The sequence below is a fragment of the Suricata suricatta genome, chromosome 5 (assembly GCF_006229205.1).
Source record: "Suricata suricatta isolate VVHF042 chromosome 5, meerkat_22Aug2017_6uvM2_HiC, whole genome shotgun sequence".
Classification (NCBI taxonomy): Eukaryota; Metazoa; Chordata; class Mammalia; order Carnivora; family Herpestidae; genus Suricata; species Suricata suricatta.
The window spans coordinates 137,146,313-137,168,367 of record NC_043704.1 but is presented as its reverse complement, the minus strand read 5'-3'; the positions used below and the strand labels follow the sequence as shown (position 1 = coordinate 137,168,367).

Here is a 22,055-nt window from a genome sequence, read left to right as displayed (position 1 = left end):
GCTTCTTGAGTTTCTTTTCATCTAAAGAAGCCATACAGACATACACATGCACACACGCACACTCACACACACACACACACACACACACACACACACTCACTCACTCACCTTTTTTCCCCTTGGACTTTTCCCTGTGATTTGCAAAAACCAAACCATAGTAACTATCTTTGTCCTCTAGAATGCCCCACATCCTGTTACTTCCAGTTGTTCCCCTCTAGGGTCATAAACTCATCCCTCTATCATCTTTATTTTCTATAACTGGAAGCTTGGTTAGACTGTTTTATCCCTTAGTATCAAGAATATTTCATAGATGAGACGTATTCCACAGAGCGTCACATCCAGAGGTAGCCTGTGTCTGGAGGTCCCATTTCCCATGACACTCAGATAGTGATCGTTCCCATCCACATCCCCCTGGTGTTTCCATTCACCAGTGATCACTGCATGAAATAACTATTTCACAGGGCTGAAGTGGGGCATAAGTGGTTATAAAAATGGATATATTTTAAAACTTGTTTTTTACCACTTACCAGTATGTTGAGATTCATTCATGTTGCTACATCTGCTAGTTATGTCATATATATGTATGTATGTATATATATACATATATATAATTTCATTTTAATTACTATAGAGTATTCTATTCTATTGGTAAAAAAAAGGATATGTCAAATTTTTATTAAAAACAACTAAGGATCATATTCTTATGCATGTTTCTGTGTGTATAGAAATGAGTTTCTCTAAAGTCTAGAGCAAGGATCATAAAAATTTTTCTGTGAAAGGCCAGATAGTAAGTATTTTAGGCTTTGTAGGCCATGTGGTATCTGTTGCAGCTATTCTGCTGTTGTCAAACAAAAACAGCCACCATACCCTGATTTAAAAAATTATTTATATATTTATAAATGTATTTATGAAAACTGGCAGGGGCCAAAGTTAGCCTAGGGGCTATCATTTGCAAGTGATACCTGTTTACACTCCCATTATCAATGTATGAGTGACTGTTTCTCCACATTCCTGTCACCACTTGCTATTACCTAACTTCCTAATTTTTGGTCAGTCTGATGGGTATGAAAACAGTGTTTCATTTTTCATAAGTCTAACTGCAAATGTGTCTATGGATTTTTCATATGCATATTGGCTATTTTAGATTTCTCTTCTTAAACTTGCCTGTTTATATTTTTGCTACTTTTCTGCTGCGTTGTTTGCCCTTTCCTTAATTTGTGTTCTTTATATATTCCAGTTCTAGTCCTCTGTTGGTTACAGGTACCGTAAATACCTTCTAGTATGAGCTTGTCTCTATAAGTATCAATTCATTGAACAGACATAAGTTTTTGCTTTTAAATATTTGGTTTTAGATATCCATGTTTTAAGATTAATATTTTATGTTAATCCTCCCATGTGTGTATCCTTTTTATACTTTGGAAAAGAAATCTTCCTCTACTTCAGTATCACAATATTTTTCTGTATTTTCTTCAAAATGTTTTCTTTCGACATTCAGGGTTTAGTATATCTGGAATTCATCTTTACATACAGTGTAAGGTATCTTAATGTACGGTGTCTTAGCTAATTTTATCTTGTCCATCGTGGACAGTCAATTATCTGACCCCCCCCTTAACTGACGATTCCATCAATGTGTCTCCCCACTGATTTGTAACGCTACCTTTGACTAATTGCAAGTACCCACATATTGTGGACCTGTTTCTAGGCTGCATATTCTGCTTTTTCAGTGTGGCTATCTATCTCTGGGCTAACACTACACTAATATAATTTTTGTAAGTAGACTTATTATCAGAGCAAATCCCTATCTGTCACACTTTTAAGTATGTTGCCCAATATTTACATTTTATCTTCTTTATGAATTTTAGATAAATCCTAATTTAAAGGTTAAGAAACTAACATGTGGGGAGTCTTCATAATTTTCCCAAGACCCCATGACTATTATGTAATGGGGGTGACATCTAAAGCCATGCAGAATTATTTCAGAGATTCTAGCCACTAAATTTATAACACCACCTCCACACTTAGCTTAGGAAGTGGTAGAAAAGAGCTGAATTAAGGGTCAGTAAACCCTGGTCTCCACACACAGCTCTTACACAGGCAAGTGCTTGGGCACCTCTATGGACCAAGTTCCCTCATCTGCAAATGGTTACAAAAATAACTTGTCCCAAGGCTATGAATCAGAAGTCATTGATTCTATAAAAGACCACCTACATTTCAGATTTTTGCACCATAAACCAGTCTGTATTTTTTGTGCAACATTTTTTTAAGTTTACTTGAGAGAGAGAAAGTGCATGAGCAAGTAGAGGAGGGACACGGAGAGAGGGAGAGAGAGTTCCAAATAGGCTCCACACTGCCAGCACAGAGCCTGATGCAGGGGCTCAACCCCACATATGCAAGAACATGACCTGAGCCCATATCAAGAGTCAGACACTTAACCAACTGAGCTACCCAGCCACCCTCAACATTTATTTTAAATCTCTTTTATTGATATTCTGTGCAAAATCTCTTTCACTGAATACAGATTAAGGGATCTTTAGGAAAATAATTTTGCTTTTCTTGAGACTAAAATTATTTGGTCTCTGGGATGTCTGTGTGGCTCAGTTGGTTAAGCATCTGACTCTTGATTTCAGCTCAGGTCATGATCTCATGGTCCCTGAGATGGAGCCTTGAGTCACATCGGACTCTGTGCTGGACATGGAACCTGCTTAAGATTCTCTCCCTCTCTTCTCCGACTGTCTCCCCTGCACATGTGGTCACTCCTTCTCTCTCTCAAAATAAATAAATAAAAACCACTAAAAAAAAAAAGATTCTCTCCCTTTCCCTCTACCCTTTCCCCACTCTTGTGCTGGCTCTCTCTCTCTTAAGTAAACAAACAAACAAACAAATAAATCACTAAAATTATTTTGTCTCTAAGGATAATACAAAAAATATTCTGGAACTTATAGGATCCCCAGTATTGCTCTAAGAGCATGATGAGTCAGTTCCATACACTATAGGAAGCCCACTAAAAGATGAGTTGGCCCAAATGTAGGATAAAAAAATTACATAGATTAAAAGCAAATTCCAGATGTGCACAGCATATTGAAAAATTATGAGTAAAAAGTTCAAATGTTTTGGAGTCGGTGTCTTTAGGAAGACATTTAGATGGAAAGCCCTAGTTGTGCCTTTCTCATAACAGAGTTAGGCTAAACCAAACAGAAAAAAAAAAAAACAAAGTATCTGACAGTTGATCTAAGCCTGCATTTCTTCCTTTATTTCTTTCCCAACATCTGCTTAACTAGGAATAAATGGGAAGCTATAAAATAAACCATATAAGTAAAATAAAATAAAGTTTAGCTTTTCATGGTTTTCAGGATAGAAAACAGAAATGTGGGGGCTGTTTTGGCCTGAGTATAATTAAGAGATGGATTTACTTATCCATAAGTCTTACCTCTGTCTTATTTTCCAGAGGCAGAACCTCAGCCAAAAATTCAGGTGCAGGTTACCTATTAAGAAAATTCTGGGGGTGCCAGGGTGGCTCAATCCGACTTTGGCTCAGGTCATGATCTCACAGTCCATGAGAGCCTGGCTTCGGACTCTGTGCTGACAGCTCAGAGCCTAGAGCCTGACTCAGATTCTGTGTCTCCCTCTCTCTCTGCTCCTCCCTTGCTCGCAGTCTCTCTCTCTCTCTCTCAAAAATAAATAAAGATTAAAAATTTAAAAAAAGAAAAAAGAAAAAAATTCCCCCAGGAGAAACCTGTAAGAGAGTGGGGAGAAATGAGCTATCAATGACCTCACAAAACCTGGAATTCACAAGTATCAAGGTGTACAGGCTCGAGTAAATATCCCCACATTTAATTTGGACCTCTAAAAGATTGTCCCCTAAGAGTTAAGTTGAACTTAAATAGAATAGACTTCACAAAAACTGAAAACCAATCTCAAATTAACTCGAGTGAATTAAAATAATGCACTTTAACTACATGACAGAAACTTTAAAAACCTTCTTTCAGCAAAGATAACATCACCCAAGCAGATATAATTTTTCATACACAATGTCTGTCAATTAATCAAAAATTTCCATGTAAGCCAAGAGATGGGGTCAAGAGAACAAAAAATAGATGATAGGAACAGACCAACAGATAATCCAGATATCAGAGTTACCAGAAATTCGCTTTAAAATAGAAGTAAAAATAAAGCAGGAGACATCAACCCCACCCCATTCACTCTTTAATCCTGCACCCCAAAGAAACATTTTAAACACTTTCAGCAATTCCTTGTCATTTATGTCTATTTTCACAAATGATATGTTCATGTTGATATCAATAGATTTATCCACTGTGATTGTAAGATTTTTAGCTCTCAACTTTCCTGCCTTGCCAATCTCTTACATAATTCATTCCTTTCCTTTCTCCCATACAATATATTTACAACAAATATGCAGTTAAATCAACATTCACTTTGATTTATGAGATTTTTGAGAGCTTTGTGAACATTGATTTCTACCAAGCCAATCATTATACTATAGTCCCTTTCATGTACAACTTTATCAAAAATCATAGAGCACACTTCAGAAAGCCTATAGGTGGGGGAATGCTGGAGATCTACGCGACTCAGTTCTGGCCAACGGCAAACATGACTGGGACAGACTTTTAAATAGATGCACAGCAACATTACCAAGCACAGACACTTCATGCTGGGACTTTGTATTCTGAAAAGTCGTCTAGAACCCAGAGAAAAAAATTTACTTTGAAAATGTTTCAAAATCATAAGATGTTTTCTTAACTATTAAATATAAGTGTTGGAGCCTCTTATTCCTTTTACCCCTATTATCTAATCACCAATTTATCTGATGGACTGGAAGAGGGCATTGGAAAAAGAACTCTTCAAATACTTGCAGTCAATACGTTTAAGTATCCAAGTAATTAGCTTTTGAGACTTTCTACTCCAGTTAAGCAACAGAATATATTACTATGTTCATTTATCCAGGATCCTCAAAAAAATGAAGAATTACACCTAAATTAAAAGTCCATGGAATACTGCTTTGGTTGCCCCCGACCCCAAGTTTTAATCCTTTTAGATGGAAGTGTATGGAGTAGAGGACTCTAGCAAACACCAGTGACATCACTTGGTCTCAACTGGAAATCACAGGCAGAAGGGTAAGAAATACACCATTTATTGTTTGCTCAACGGCCCACAGTACAGCCTGGGCCAAGCACAGGGAACAGCCTAAGGCTGTGCTATGGCCTCCAGACCCTCACCACTTTACCTTTTCAGAGGAACTACAGAACCGTCTTGTAACAGGGACACACTGATTCTGGATGCATCTTGGGAGAATGCTGGAATAAACAATCAGTTGCCTGGCATCTGGAGGTCTTAAGGAAATTGTGTTTATGTCCAGTGCCATCTAGGCACTGCCAGGAGGAGAAGGAACCCCCCACACACACCAGTTCCAGAAACCTTAATACCAGGAAATCTACCAAAAGTCTGTGGAATTATTCAGAAAGAAAATTCTCCCTATAGTCTTTCCCAAACAACATAATTGCTTTTACTTCCTTAAAAAAAAATGTTTATTTATTTCTTTTGAGGAAGAGAGAGAGAAAGCGCACATGCCCACCAGTAAGGGAAGGGCAGAGAGAGAGAGAATCTGAAGCCCAAAGGGCTCACAGACCTGAGCCCAAATCAAGAGTATGACAACACTTAACCAACTGAGCCACCCAGGCGCCCCTGTTTTTCCTTCTTATACGAAGTATATAATGTCTTTTGGGGTTTTGAGGGCCTGTTTTTGGAGTATTTCTGTCTCTTTCCTTGCTGTCTTCTACCACTTCTCAGGGTCTAGGATGTTAGAACTCCACATCTTCTAGCCTCTAATCTGTCAGGGGCTCAGGAACAAAATAATCAAATATGTTGAGATTGTGTAGGAAATAAGGTTAAATAGCTTATTAGGGGGAGCCTGAGAAGGAAGCATCCCTGCAATAAAGAACATGCAACATTGGATCCAGTAATTTCCCTCTAGACCCTCTCTGAGGGTCTCTGAGAGCTCTGAGGGTCCCTAAGACACTTTCAGGGAGGGATCCTCAAAGTCACAACTATTTTCATAATAATATTACATTACATGCCTTTTTCACCTTCATTCTCTCATGAATGTAGAGTTTTCCAAACTATAAAACATATAAGATCACAACAGACTCAACATAGAAACAGATAAAAGTGAGAATCCAGTTGTCTTCCATTAAAATATTGAAGATTTATGAAAGTATGTAAAACAATGCCATTCTCCTCATTAAATGTTTTGTTTGGAAAAATATAGTTATCTTGCCTTTTAAAAAGCTATTTGTGTTAACATGTAATAGGTTGTTATTTTTAAATGGATTAATAAATATACTTTAATTTTCTCAACTTTAATTTCAAGTACAGTACATATTAACAGATATAACATAAACATAAACAAAAACTCTTTGAAATTCTTAATGATTTTTAAGAGTACAAAGGGTTCCTAAGACCAAAAGCTTAAGAATAACTACTCTAGACAGCCTTTTTGAGAAATATAACTCATTCAATGTCTTCAACATATCAAAAAATGAACCACAAAATCTTGATCTGACGATGTACTACAGTTTTCTTAACCAATTTTTAATCCATGTATATCTTACAATATAATAGATGAAGAATGAATGGTTGGATATTGTACAATCAAATAAAAGTTGCACAACTCAAAAAGGCCTGGAAATTATTTTCAAAATAGTGCAGACAGTTAAACCTAAGAATTTTCCAAAGCCATAAAATGCAGAATCTCCTTGAAAAGTGACTCTAAAGCAATCAAAGTTCTGCTTCTGTGTCCTTTCAACGTGGCCACACTCATAGTATAGGCTATTCATTTTTCAAATTATTTTTATCTAGTGATTTTTTTGAAACTAGGTTTATAGTCCTCATAATGGAAAGACTCAAGACTTTACTATGATGGTCCAATTAATAAACAGTCAACTGATCCTGTGCCTGCTTAACCTCCACCCTCGTTCTTCTACTCCCATCACTGAAGCCCGTCAGGCAATGGATCCTTAGTCCCATTTAGCAACTGCAACTTTCATTTCAGTAACTGAGTTTTCTGAGTTTTAAACATGGAATTATTGAGTTGAGCAATTGACTTTCCTTCCCTAAGAAATATTCCTACTATGAATTTGCTTTTCACAAATAAAGAACTTTGAGTCCTCACAAAGGAATAAAAAATAGGAAAGTTCAGAACCAACCTTGAATACAAATTAGTACAATCATTTTTTTCTAACATTCGGGTTGCAAATATATTCTAATACTACTCTTTAGATGAATTAAAAATAATGTTAAAATAATGAAGAAAAAAGTTTTTGTGAAACATTCTCACCAAACAAAAGCAGAGGCACAAAAATAAAACACATTAGAGAATTACATTTCTTCCTTAGAGATAAGTGGCTTAATCAGTAATCTTAACTATTATGAAAAAGAACTCCAGAAGGAAGTCCCTCAACCCTTCAGAGAAACCAAAATCTTACTCCCAAACTCCATGCACTAAAACCACTGCACTTTATTTATGGGAAAACTCTTTCAGTTCTCACTTGAAATCAACTTTTAGTCTTAGACCAGGAGTCAGCAAACTAGAACCTGTGGAAAAATCTAGTCTGCCACCTGTTTTTGTAAATAAAGTTTTATTGAAACACATCTATGCTCCCTTTTTCACATATTGTCTATGGCTGCTTTTGAAGAAACTGTATGGCCCACAATGCCTTAGGATTTTACATTAAAAGTTTGCCAACTCCTAAGTTAGACCAGATTCTAAAAAGAAGAGAAATTATGTTTTTCAACCCGCAGCAGATTATTAGCAGCAAAAGATGGTAAGGAGAAGATATCCAAAAGCTGGGCATGCCAACCTCAGTGGGCAGTAGCCACTATTGGCCTGATACCTAGGAAGAAGACCAAAGAACTCTGAAAGGAGTCCCTAAAATTAAACCATCAAAAAAGTGGGCTTAGGAAATCCCCTTGCCTCAAAGGTAGACAACTCTGAAAGGCCAACCCTACGCAAAAGCTCACATAGGGTTGACTGAAGCCTGGCTGCAACCAGGTTCAGGTCAGCTACTCCCTCTGGCCAATCTTGTCATCCTCACTTCCTTTCAGGAGTATCATCCAAAAGCAATCTTCTGTGTGCAGCTACTCCCACCTCAGTGTCCAGTCTAAGGAATCCAATCTAAGACTTTACACAGAGAAACATGGCAATTGATGTTGACCTCAGTCTTTAAGCAAAACTGCAATCGAGTCAATAAACATTTATTCGTTACCCGTATTTCTAGTACTACACTAGGCCAGTAGGCATTGTTGGAGATTAGAAGATGAGTAATATACACTCCCTGCCTTCAAGGATCTGACAATTTATATAATGTCTATAGTTGCTATTTTGCTACCCAAGGTGATTAAAACTACCCAAGGAAAGAACGAATTGCCCAAGGTATTATAAGATGAGGTCCATTGTAACCACCACTGTAGCTGGCTTGGGAGAGGGTACTAGGAATGGAGATTGCGTCAGCCATCCAACATCCAGTTGAGGAAAATGAACATGGTGTCTTGGAAGTTATGCTTCACAAGGAGTTTCAAAGATGTACTATGAGTTTAAGATGCATGAAGAAAGCAGCACACGTGGAAAACAATATAAGGAAGGGTATAGATGCAGGAATGGAAAGTACAGGTTGATTTTGGTTCAGATCATGATCCTCACTGTCCTGAGGTTGGGCCCTGTATTGGACTCCACACTGAGCATGGAAACTGCTTAGGATTATCTCTCTCCCTCTTCCTCTGCTCCTCCCTGCACTCGCTCATATGAACGTGCACTCTCTCCAAAAAAATTAAAATATAACAATAAACAGCAATTTTGAGAATTAAAGACAGGATTATTAATGCAAGGACGACAGATATAAATTAAGACTATCACATGTAAACCAGAATAGTCACCTGAAGAGAAAGACAAGATAACTAGGCCTGTTCTTTAAAATAATGAACGTGGTACTGTATTAACTAACTACCTGTTGCTGAGTGACAAACTATCTCAAATACGGTGGCTTAACACAGCAATATTTTATTAGTCCAAAATTCAGTGAGCTGGCAATTTGGGTTGCACTCACTTGGATCATTCCTCAGTGTTCTCGCCCAGGCTCACTCCTGGGATGGCAATCAACTGCACAAGCTGACTGGTCTAGACTGGCCTAGCTCTGGTGGTTGGCGCTGGCGTGCCCAGTGAATGATGTGTCTACAACATTCCAGCCAAGCTTTTTCCCATGGTAGCAGGAGGAGTCCCAGCAGCAAAAGCTAAGCAACACTTTTCAAATTTCTGCTTGTGGCACATTTGCTATTGTCTCATTGGCCAAAGCCAGGCACGTAGCCAAGCCCAGAGACTACTCACAGCCTAAAGACAGGGATGGGAATTTTGCTTGCAATTTTGTAAGTATTCTACCATAGATAGTACTGTCTGAGATGCACTAAAGGAATAAGACTAAACATGGTGACAAGAAATAAAAGACAATTATAATAAGAATCACATTCCTTAACAATTATTGAGCCTTTGTTATGTTCAAGGAACTCTACATTTTTATCACATGTAATTCTCACACCTCCCTATGAAGTAGTTATTATTATTATCCCCATTTTTCAGATGAGAAAACTGAGGCTCAGAGAAATTCGGTAACTTTAGCAGAGTTACTCAGCTAACAAGTATTAGCGCTAAAATTCAAACCTAGTTCATCTGGGCCCAGAGCACAAACACCTACCAGGTCACACTGTCCCCTCTCCACTAGGCAAAGTGCAAGAGACAATGAAAGCCTGAGGTGGAGTGTTGGCAATGAGAAAGGACAGGGGGTTGGAGAGGCAAATCAGTAGAATGTATTCACTAATAGGATGTGGGAGTTAAGAAAGAAGGGCGATTCACAAATGACTCAGACTTCAAACCAGCATGGCAGGGGGAAGCATGTGAAACTGATGTGAAATCACAAGTTTTGAGGCCCTGAGCTCTGTGAGATTTCAGATGCCAAGGCCAGATGTGTGAGACAGACCAGCTACAGAAATTTTCAAAGAAAATACCAAAGAATCAGTAATACAACTGTTGGAGATCCTCATTCAGATCAAGAATATAAAAGACTCCACGGTGTGGAAATTTGAGAATTTGTGAGGATTTATCTGGAAACGAAACTCAGCTGTGACTAACACAGACATACATCTAAGGGAAGGAGTAGGAGGTGCTTTCCCTTCATCCTAAGCCCAGTGAGAAGGGCATTAAGGGCATCGCTGTTTGACATGTGTTCCTGGAAGGTAAAAGACACAGGGCACAGGGTTTGGATTCTGCCTGAGAAAACCAGAACATTCAGAGTAGAGTTACAGCCGGATAGTGATTGAATGTCCTCAGATTAAAAAATAATACATGAATCCTGGGGACAAGAGCAGGAACACGAGCCTGGGGCCATTATAAAAAGGGATCTTGCCCTAGAGGGCGGCTTTCCAGGCCAAAGAAGCCCAGCAATATTTGGCTGCAGAATTCACACCGAGGCAGAAGTCAAGAGGAGATCAGCAGCTACCTACTGACGGAGAGGCACCATTTACACACAGGATAACGGAGGGGCCCAGAACAGGATGTAAGAGTCCACAGAAATGCCTACAAGAAAAAGAACTAAATTTAAACATCTGCCCACCCAGAAAGCATGAGGTCATCTCATGGCAGTGCCTATTAAATTAAAATGTTACTGTTCTCTTACTTCTGCTTTCCAGCCTCTTTCAATTCTGGTGGATTGAGAAATAGTAGCTAGTGAGACTAGGCAGAGATAACTGAGAAAAGAAGCTTATAGTGACCCCTACCCCCAAAAGCATATAGCCCATCTGTGGCCATCCCTCACTGGGGAAGAAATGTTTGAATGGAAATTAAGGTGTCCATAACTAAATATCCTTTTTTTTAATGTTTATTTATTTTTGAGACAGAGAGAGACAGAACACAAGCAGGGGAGGGGCAGAGAGAGAGAGGGAGACACAGGATCTGAAACAGACTCCAGGCTCTGAGCTGTCAGTACAGAACCCGACGCGGGACTTAAACCATGAACTGCAAGATCATGACCTGAGCAAAGTTGGACACTTAACCAACTGAGCCACCCAGGCACCCCCAGATAATCTAATTTCTATATCAAACTGTGTTTTATACCTTAGGGCTCTCTACTATCTAAGAGTGTACAAAAGACATCAATCTCCTTTACCCCTCGGGAGAAGACGGACCACCTTTCAAAAGGGGTTGAAAGGAACATTAAGTGATGAAAATAAGCCTTAGGTTTATACTCCAGAAGTGCTGCCCGTTTAACATATCAGTTAACAAACTGGGAAGTAAGGAGAAGTAGCTAGGCTTAGAGGTAAAAAAAGAAAAAATATGGTGAACATGAATGAGTTGGCATCTCAGAAAAAAAGACTGAAGCCAATAACATAAAATTTAAGGGCCATCAGCTTAGAAGTGATAGTTAATGCTGAGGAGCCATAGGTATTGGAAGGAGAAGGTAGAGAGAAGAGGTCAAGACAAACTTTTGAAGGATGACCACAGAAATTAGAAAAAGTCTGTAAAAGCCATGGGGGGATAATATAATATAACATCAAGAAGACGTCTGTGGTAGACTGCTAGACCAGCAAACTCTCCAGAGCACACAAAGTAACCACCTACAGTGCAACCAATCTGTGTGTCTCTTATCTCCTTCCAACAATGGAGGGAGTTAGGCCTGGGCATTGTGACATCAGTAAAATGGCTGACTTGGTACAGTAGTAGGAAAGATTATGGGCTATTAAAACAGGAAAGATCCAAAGATGAAGCAGTTACAATGAGGATGCAAAGAAAAGCCAGCAGAAGTGAAGGAAGTGAAAAGTAAGCCATATTAAGAGAAAAATGTCAAGATTTAGACCCTAGGGATGAATCCATTTCAAGTGATAATGAGATTGGCCTTGAGAGTATAGAGATATGGCACATAGAGTTGAAGCTCTATGATGAATAGGACCACCAAATAGAATGCCCAAATAATCAAACGATTATGGCAAAAGGCTGGTCAAGGAGAAAGGTCAACGTTGGTTCATAAACTGATCCCCATATTGGGAAAGCAAGGAGAGACAGAAGAGGCAGGCCACTCCAGATTGGTAGGTGGCAGGTTTCATAAGCAAGAGAACTTACATACAAGACTTGTGTTGGGCAGCTGCAAGATGAGTAGATCTCCACACCCACCTGCCAGAATCCTAAAAGTTCAGTATAGAAGCCTTACGTGGTTTCAGTCATGTGTACCATCCAGATGGTCTCCACCACACCTTACTGTCTCAAGGCTGTATCCTTGAGACAGCTCCCACTGTGGGAACTGTGGGCAGAACATTCCAAGGACGGTAAGGGGGTGAGGAAGCTGTGATGGCCTGGGTCTAGCTCTCCAGTTAACTGGCAGTCACATCCTCTGGGCGACCTCCCCAAACAATCATTAGCTTTGATCTAGTCAACCAATTTTCCTGATGCTTCGTTTATTCTACTTTAAGAAGGCAATCAAGAGGCATTTTTTTAAGATTTTTAAAAAATATATATATACATTTAAATTGAAGGCATTAAAAAGGATTAGACTTCCATCATCTGTAAAACTAATGTTTGTGCAATCTTCCATTCCCTGGATAATACTGGTTGATATAAGCTTTATTGGAATTTTAATCCATTTTTAAGATCTCTGAAATGACAGATAATCTCAAAGTGTGGACAAATCAAAGCTCTAAGTATCTTTGATCATGGTAAATTAAAACCTTTGAAAGCACAATCTGATCCTTTATTGGTTTCACATTTCAGATGATCTTTAGTGATTTATAACTTCATCTCGGAGACTAAAATTAATTATTTATTGAACCCCTACTATATGTCAGGAAGTGTGGATATAAACACAGAATAAATCTGAAGAAGAAAGAGTTTAGCTACTCAAGTCCCACAGGGATTTGAATCTAGGCTGGGGATGCCAGGCTTAGCAAATAAAAATACAGGATGCCCAGTTAAATTTGAACTCAGATAAACAAAGGAGAAAAATTTGGTATAGGTATGTCCCAAATATTGCATGGAACATTTGTACTAAGAAAGTATTCATTGTTTGTCTGAAATTCAAATTTAACTGGGCATCCTGTATTTTATCTGGCAACACTAATCCCAGGGTTTGTTTTGTTTTCTCTCTCATTTTCTCTCTCTCTCTCTCTTTTCCTTTTGCTCACTTTCTGGTTCTGTAATAAAAGGGCTTTAGCCAGAAGATATCTTTAAAGCAAGTAGTAAAAAACAATTACAAACTATGTTCCGTCAATTCTGCCAACTCCTTTTGTTTGTTTCCATTAGAGGCCAGAACTCATTAATTCTAATTAACCCTTAATCAGCTAGCCTTCCTTGTTATACATTTGTATAGCACACTACATTTTTTTAATAGACTTTACTTTTTAGAGGGATTTTATGTTCACAGAAAAATGGAACAAAAGGTACAGAGACTTCCCATAATACCTTCTGTCTCCACATGAATGTCACCTCTATTATCAACATCCTCCACCAAAGTTGTACCTTTGTTATAATTGAGGAGCCTGTGCTGACACATCATTATCACCCGAAGTCCACAGCATATATTATGGCTCATTCGTGGTATTGTAACTTCTCTTGATTTGGACAAATGCATAATGACATATACCCAACATTATAGTATCATACAAAATACAAAATAGTTTCACTATCATAAAAATCCTTCACCAATCTATTCACCTAGATAGATAGGAAGACCTCTTGGTTGCTTCCAAGTTTTGGCAACTATGAATAAACATAATTTAAACTATAACTTATAAACTTATAAACTCAACTATAAACATCTGTGAGCAGGTTTGTGTGTGGACAAAAGTTTTCAACTCCTTTGCATAAATAGCAACATATGATTGCTGGACGACAAAGTAAAAGTATATTTCGTTTTGTAAGAAACCACCAAATCATCTTCCAAAGTGGCTGTACCATTTTGCATTCCCACCAGCAATGAACAAGAATCCCTGTTGCTCTACATTCTCACAAGCATTTGGTGTTGTTGGTGTTGTGGATTTTGGTGTGTGGTGGTATCTCATTATTGTTTCATACTATACTTTTTCATATGAATACTGTTGTATCAGTTTAAGGCAAAAGTTAATCTATCATAATAACAACAAGGGGTAAAAACTGGCAAGGCTATCCTTAATGGATAACTTCCATGCCTGTCTAGGTCCTAGGTAACAGACAGTTACCATTTACCTGTCAGTGGGCCTGGAGCAGGGGGAGGGTAAAGGTATAGGGTAACTAATTTTCATTTTAAGGATGAGACAAGGAAGTGGCACACATCACTTTTTATTAGCCTGACCTGACTCCCATGGCTACTCCTAATTGCAAAGGAAGCTGGGAAATGTAGTTTATTAGCCCCATGCCTGCTTCTACGCCAGGAGAGTCCATTACTAAAAGCGGAAAGTGGATGGGGTGGGGGCAATTCAAAATCTCTGCCCAGGGGCGCCTGGGTGGCTCAGTCGGTTAAGGGTCCAACTTCAGCTCAGGTCATGATGTCACGGTTGGTAGGTTCTGTGTCTCCCTCTCTCTCTGCTCCTCCCCCGTTCATGCTTTGTTTCTCTCTGTCTCAATCATAAACGAAGATTTTAAAAAATTTTTTTTAAAAATCTCTGCCCAAACTAATCACTGTGGTAATTAAGTAATTATTTGTGTGATGATTAATTTAATGGCTCTTCCCCCACCCCCCAGCCTGCAATCTAGGCTGTACCCTCCGTGAAGGCAAAGATGTCCTGCTAGTTCATCACTCTTATCTCTGGAGTCTAGGACATTATCCACAAATATTCCACATATATTTGTGGAAAAAAAGAGATTGAAGAAGAATTCAGCATCCATGCTTGCCCCAACGAAGAGCTATGTGGAACCCTCTAGCTGGTGTCTGCTCATTGACCTCCTCTGAGGATCCAGCTCTGCTCTCCTCTCCTCTCCACCTGGGCCTGCCCATCACTGGGACCTACAGGACAGCATCTGCTCTCAGCCATGTAGCCCTAAAAATATTCTCTGTGACTCCATCTGTCCACGTGGCATATCTGTCCATCTGTCCACAAGGACACTTGGCATGGCTCACACCAGACAGGCCAATAACCAGCTTACGCCTCTGCTGTGAGGCTCTCCTCCTAAAATTATCATATCTGTGTCACATTTACTCACACGGACTCAGAGGAGTCACCATAATCACACCCCCACACACCAGGATCACACAAGATTCTAGTTTTGTCTTAGGCTGCCAGTAATAAAGTCCAGATCCTATCTCCAGGTAAGGGGCTGACCCCTCATCAAACGACACTGCTCTACCTAAGGGCAAAGAACCATGTCCTCAAATTAATGCTCCTTATTTTAAAGGGACTGACGAGATACCCAAATTGTCACTTCATGTACTAACATCCCCAACTGGATGGAATTATCCATAAGTTGCCTAGAGCAGCTGTAATGGTTGAGCTCTGAGACAAAATTTGAGCCTTAAAACAGTGTGCAATTTGCCAGAGACGCAGACATTTGGATAGAGACAACTTAGGTTCACATCCCATGTCAACCACTTACTAGCTGTGTGATCTAGGGCAAATTACTTAACCTCCTGAACCTAGATTTCCTTATCTGTAAAACACGAATAAATAGTACCTACCTCATTGGGGTTGTATAAAGATTAAGATATGTATCTTATTTAATGTCTGGTATTATGTAAGTATGATGGGTTGTTTGTTGATGGCCATAAATTCCTTCCCACTACTCCCACTGAGAGGTGAGGTACATGTCCTCTCCCACTGAGTTTGGGTGACCTTTAGACTGCTTCAGCCATGGACAACATCTCCATAGCCAGGTCATACAGGTTCTGTCTGGTTCTCTTGGGATGCTTGCTCTGGAAGAGGTCAGCTCCCATGTAAAGGAGGGTGACTAGCCGACGCTTGCCAGGATGGAGAGGCCACATACAGGTGTCCCGGGTAACAGCCCCAGTTGAGCTCCCCCTGGACAGCTAACAGACTGCTAACCACATGAGTGAGCCAGTTGGGGCATCTAGCTCATTAAAACCTCCAGAAGGAACATGTGACTGTGACCTATACAAGAGCCACCAGCTGAGCCCTTTCCAGATTCCTGACCCACAAAACCAGGAGCAAAATAAAAGGGATACCATGATATACTAGGGTAGCAGTATAGTATGCAGCAATAGTAACCACAACAATGAACAATAGTAAATGGCCACAGATACTAATATTAATACCACTTCTCAAGCACAGAAGCCCTAGAACAGGGCCTCCTGGTTCCAAAAGTCTGAATACCAAGGGGTATCACAGCTCAGAATCCCTCTGGCTACACTTAGAGTTCCCTCTCTTCACAGCCTGGTTTCTTCCCATTCTCTGCTAGGTTTCTGTCTAACTTCTAGATCAAGAAAGCCTGGATAAACTTCAGATGAACACTTTAAAACTATTTCCTGGAAGCTCCCCAAACCGAACATGTGAATCCTCCCAGGGCTGCACAATTGAAAACAAGTTATATAATTTCTGTTTCTCAGGGCGGAAAGGGCCGTGTAAGACAGAGAACACTGGGACTGTTGCCTGTCGTCTGGAATCACATTTTAAATAAATAGACAAAGTGAACTGCACAGAAATGATGAATAATGAAATGGTAGAAATAGAAATTAGAGAGCAATGGGACTACAGAAGCTATTTCTGTCTCTCACTGAGAAGTCCTAATGGCTTAGGTTAGGTGTTTATTTCTAAGGGAGTGGATTATTTTTAATGTCTTTGAACATCACGCCTCCATGACATCCATTATTTCCAAGTGCCTCCAATGTACTTCTCAGATCTAAACATCACTGAAGAATTGAAGAACAGCTTGAGGTTCACGCTGAATGTGTATGTTTTTTCTTCAGCTATTTAAATGTTCCATCAGCTAGCTCCATTATTTATGGAATTCATTCTCTGATGATGAAGTGATTTTCTGTAGATACTGGAATTATGTTAAGTTTGACTTTTCCTCCTTTCTTCCTTTTGCACTGGTCAACACTCTCCAGTCCATCCTTTAGGAGGGTATCATCTGGGATGGTGTTAGAATCTTCCTGAAGATGGAAAATAAGTGGAGAACATATCTGAGCCATATAAATACTACCTTCACGGCTGCATCTCCTCCTCCTACTCAATACTTTCAGGATGAACTGTGGCATGTTTAAGATATAGTTGCGAGGGGTGCCTGGGTGGCTCAGTCAGTTAAGCGTCTGACTTTGGCTCAGGTCATGATCTTGCAGTTCATGAGTTCGAGTCCTGCATCAGGCTCTGTGCTGACAGCTCAGAGCCTGGAGCCTGCTTTGGATTCTTGGTATGTGTGTGTGTGTGTGGGTGTGTGTCTCTCTGCTTTTCCCCAGCTCACTTGCTCTCACTCTCTCTCAAAAATAAATAAAACATAAAAGAAAAGAAAAAAGAAGTAGTAGTTGCGAAAGGGGTGCCTGGGTGGCTCAGTTGGTTAAGTGTCTGACTTCATTCAGCTCAGGTCAGGATCTCCCAGTTCGTGAGTTCAAGTACTGATAGCTCAGAGTCTGGAGGCTGCTTCGGGTTCTGTCTCCCATTCTCTCTGACCTGTCCCTGCTCACTGTCTCTGTCTCCAAACTTGACTGATTATCAAAACAACCAAGGGATTTTGTAAAAATGCAGATTCCTGGATTTCGTCTCAGAAAAACAGAACCAGAGTCTCTGCAAGAGGGACTCAAGAATTCATGTGTATGTTAGAATCGTCCAGGTGATTTGATGGCCAGCCAGCTTTGATAGTCTCAGCCCAACTGCACCCACACCCCACCATAAAGCCTCAAAAGAAAGGAGCTAGAACCAAGTAGGCAACATGTGAGAAATAGGAGTAAGCTGTACCAGAAACTTCCCCGGCCTGGATAGAGAGCACTGGGGACTAGAGAACAACAGAATAACAGAACTCCTTTCCAGTTATTCAATTAACAAGCAAACATCTTTTAAGGATCTAGTATGAACAAATGATGCAATGGAAGGGAACGGAAGTATAGGACTTATTTTCTGCCATCAAGAAACTCATAACCATTCATTCATTCATTCATTCATCCATTCACAAAATATTTATTGAGCACCTGCCATGTGGTAGGTACTATTCCAGACACTGGTGATATGGTGCCAAACAGACATAGTTCCTGTCTTCGTGGATATGGTACTGAACATAATCTACATTCCTTTTTTAGGAAGGAAAACGGGTAAGCTATGAGCTTGGCTCTGATGGTTGCATTAGGCAGTTCACTAGGAAGACGCAGTACAGCACTTGCATAAACCCGAGAGTCTCCTTACATTCTGCACCCTAGATACTTCACTGCCTCACCCTAGTCCCAATCACATGGTCCTGAGGTATCCTAGATGGGTCCACAGCATGTGTAAAGACAAGAAGACAGTAAAGAGTCTTCAGAAAATGATGAATAATCTGGTATGGCTTAAGTATAGAATACAGAGGGTAGGGGAGTGGCGGGAGATTTTGCAGTATGAGGTGAGACTCTACGTGCAACCTACAAAAAATTTAGAAGCTCCTTGAATGCCAAATGTTTCTTCTCTGTCTGTATGAATATCATATTCTCCATTTCATTTTTTAGAAAGATCACTCAGATGGCAGTATAAAAATAAAAAGGGGGGAAAGGTTTGGAAACCAAGAAACAAAGTCACTATTATTGTAGTGCCAGAAAAAGGTAATAAATATTTGAACTGAAGCAAAGGCCCAAATGGAAAGGAAGTTTTGGTACTCAGGGCTATAGGGATGCAGACAAGGAAGGAAAATTCTAGGGCCACCCAAGCTGAAGAGTATGACTACATCCTTCAGAGGAAGGGTAAATGAAACATAAACAAGGAGAATAAAGTAAGCTTGCCCATTTCATCCTTAGCACTGCCTGAAAGGAAAAAAAAATTGTATTTTTTTTATTTCACCACCACACAACAACTCTCACATAAATTTGTAGTCCAAATTCATGGGAGCTACATAATAAACACACACACACACACACACCCCTCAAGTACAAAATTTAATTTAAAGCTACACCTGCATAAGCAATATGCCAAGGTAAATGGAGGAAGCAAAGAGAAATCCTCATTGAAGTAATATCATCATCCCAAGCCTCAAAAAATTCTCATAGATAAAGTTCCAATGACAACAAACAGTTCATATATAAAAGTACAAAACACAGAGAAACAATGTACTATGAGTGAGAGCTGGGAAAACAAGACTATATAGCTAATCCCACAAAGACTTCAGATACCAGAACTGTACTGTACAAAATGAAAAATAACAATGTTCTATGTGTTTAAAAAAAGACAACTTTGAAAATATGAGCCAGAATGCATCGCAGAGAGACAAAGAAATAGAAATGTAAAACAGAAGTTTGAAAGCATAGAGAATAACGTTAAGAGTATCCAAGTTCTGTCCAATTGGAATATCAAAAGGAAACAATAGAGAGAATGGGAAAGATGTGTTATTCAAGGAAACCATGGCTGAGAATTTTCTGGAATTGGTGAAAGATAGCAATCTTCACATCAAGGTGGTTTCTTTAAGAAATTTTCCCTGAGACAAATCCGTGAACCTTCAGAACACTAAAGAAAAAGAGAAAATCATTAAAAGGGAGAAACAAGATCATCTGCATAGGAATGGCAATTAGAGCTGAATTCACCAAAGCAAAAATGAAAGCCAAAAGACAGTGAGGCGATATCTTTCATGTGCATACAGAAAATAACTGTCATTTTAGATGCATGTGCCCAAAAAAACTTGTTTCAAGGACAAGAAATCATTAAAGTCAATTTTTTGAAAGAATTAAAGTCAAAAACAGAGTGAATTTACCATCAATAGACCTTTGATAAAGAAAATGCTAAAGGATATACTTCAGGACTAAGGGAAAATAACCCTGATGAAAGATCTGAGATTCAAGAAAGATAGTGGTCAAAGATATTAGTAAATATATGAGGAAATCTAAACAAATATTAACTATTTGTTATAGCTTTTAATACTTTCATTTGAAAATAAAGGTCAAAAACCATAGGAAATACACATGACACAAGAAGAAACAAAAGCAGCTAGAGAACATCAAATAGTTAGTTACTAGGTGTGAATGTTTGTGGTTTCTGCAAATTCTATGTACTATGAATATCAATGCGTCTACGAAGCCCAGTTAAATTTCCTTTTTCTCTAGGAATAGAATTTCGTGATTCATCACTTACATATTACAGTGCTCATTCCAACCAGTGTCTTCCTTAATGCCCGTCTTCTCTTTAGCCCTTCCCCCCACCAACCTTCAGTTTGTTCTCTGTATTTAAGAGTCTCTTAAGGTTCGTCTCCCTCTCTGTTGGTTTTGTTTTGGTTTTTTTTGCTTCCCTTCCCTTATGTTCATCTGTTTTGTATCTGAAATTCTGAAATTATATGATATTTGTCATTCTCTGACTGACTTGTTTCGCTTAGCATAATACCCTCTAGTTCCATCCATGTAGTTGCAAATGGCAAGATTTCATTCCTTTTGATCGCCAAGTGATATTCCATTGAATATATATACCAAATCTTTTTTATCCATTCATCACTCAATGGACAGTTGGGCTCTTTCCATACTTTGGCCATTGTTGATAGTGCTGCTATAAACATTGGGGTGCATGTGTCCCTTTGAATCAGCATACCTATATCCTTTGAATAAATACCTAGTACTGTAATTGCTGGGTCTTAGGGTAGTTCTATTTTTAACTTTTTGAGGAACCTCCATACTGTTTTTCAGAGTGACTGCACCAGTTTGTATTCCCACCAGCAGTGCAAAATGGTTCCCTTTTCTCCACATCCTCGCCAATATCTGTTGTTGCCTTAGTTGTTAATTTCAGCCATTCTGACTGATGTGAGGTGGTCTCTCATAGTGGTTTTGATTTGTATTTCCCTGATGATGAGTGATGCTGAGGATTTTTTCATGTGTCTGTTAAGTCATCTGGATGTCTTCGGAAAAGTGTTTATTCATGTCTTTTGCCCATTTCTTCACTGGATCATTTGCTTTTGGGGTGTTGAGTTTGATAAGTTCTTTATACAGTTTGTATACTAACTCTTTATCTGATATGTCATTTGCAAATATCTTCTCCCATTCATTAGGTTGCCTTTTAGTTTTGCTGGTTGTTTCCTTCACTGTGCAGAAGATTTTTATCTTGATGAGGTCCCAATAGTTTATTTTTGCTTTTGTTTCCCTTACTTCTGGAGACATATCAAGTAAGAAGCTGCTGCAACCAAGGTCAAAGAGGTTGTTGCCTGTTTTCTTCTCTGGGATTTTGGTGGCTTCCTGTCTTATGTTTAGGTCTTTCATCTATTTTGAGTTTATTTCTGTTGGAAAACTGTCCAGTTTTTCCAACACGACTTGCTAAAGACACTTTTGTTTTTCCATTGGATATTCTTTCCTACTTTGTCAAAGATAAGTTGGCCATACATTTGTGGGTCCATTTCTGGGTTCTCTATCCTGTACCATTGATAATATGCATCTGTTTTTGTGCCAGTACCATATTGTCTTGATGATTAAAGCTTTGTAATACAGCTTGAAGTCCAGAATTGTGGTGTCTCTGGCTTTGGTTTTCTTTTTCAGGATTGCTTTGGCTATTTGGGGTCCTTTCTTGTTCCATACAAATTTTAGTATTTGTTCTAGCTCTGTGAAGATTGTTGGTGTTATTTTTGATAGGGATTGTATTGAATATGTAGATTGCTTTTAATAATCTTAACAATTTAACAATATTTTCTTTTCCAATCCATTAGCATGGAATGTTTTTCCATTTTTTGCGTTGTCTTCAATTCCTTTCATAAGCTCTCTATAGTTTTTAGTGTACAGATTTTTTCCCTCTTTGGTTTGGTTTATTCCTAGGTACTTCATAGTCTTTGGTGCAATTGTGAATGGGATTAATTCCTTGATTTCTCTTTCTGCTGCTCCATTATTGGTGTATAAAAATGCAACTGATTTCTGTACATTGATTTTATATCCTATGACTTTGCT

At 39.0% G+C, this 22,055-nt stretch overlaps 1 long non-coding RNA gene across 1 annotated transcript; it reads left to right on the top strand.

Moving 5' to 3' along the window:
• The first annotated feature begins 11,788 nt into the window (after positions 1-11,788).
• On the top strand, positions 11,789-16,622 carry LOC115292868. Its single transcript, XR_003909185.1, has 3 exons — positions 11,789-11,875; positions 14,765-15,329; positions 16,433-16,622. It is a non-coding gene; the product is annotated as an uncharacterized LOC115292868 (long non-coding RNA).
• The last annotated feature ends 5,433 nt before the right edge of the window (positions 16,623-22,055 follow it).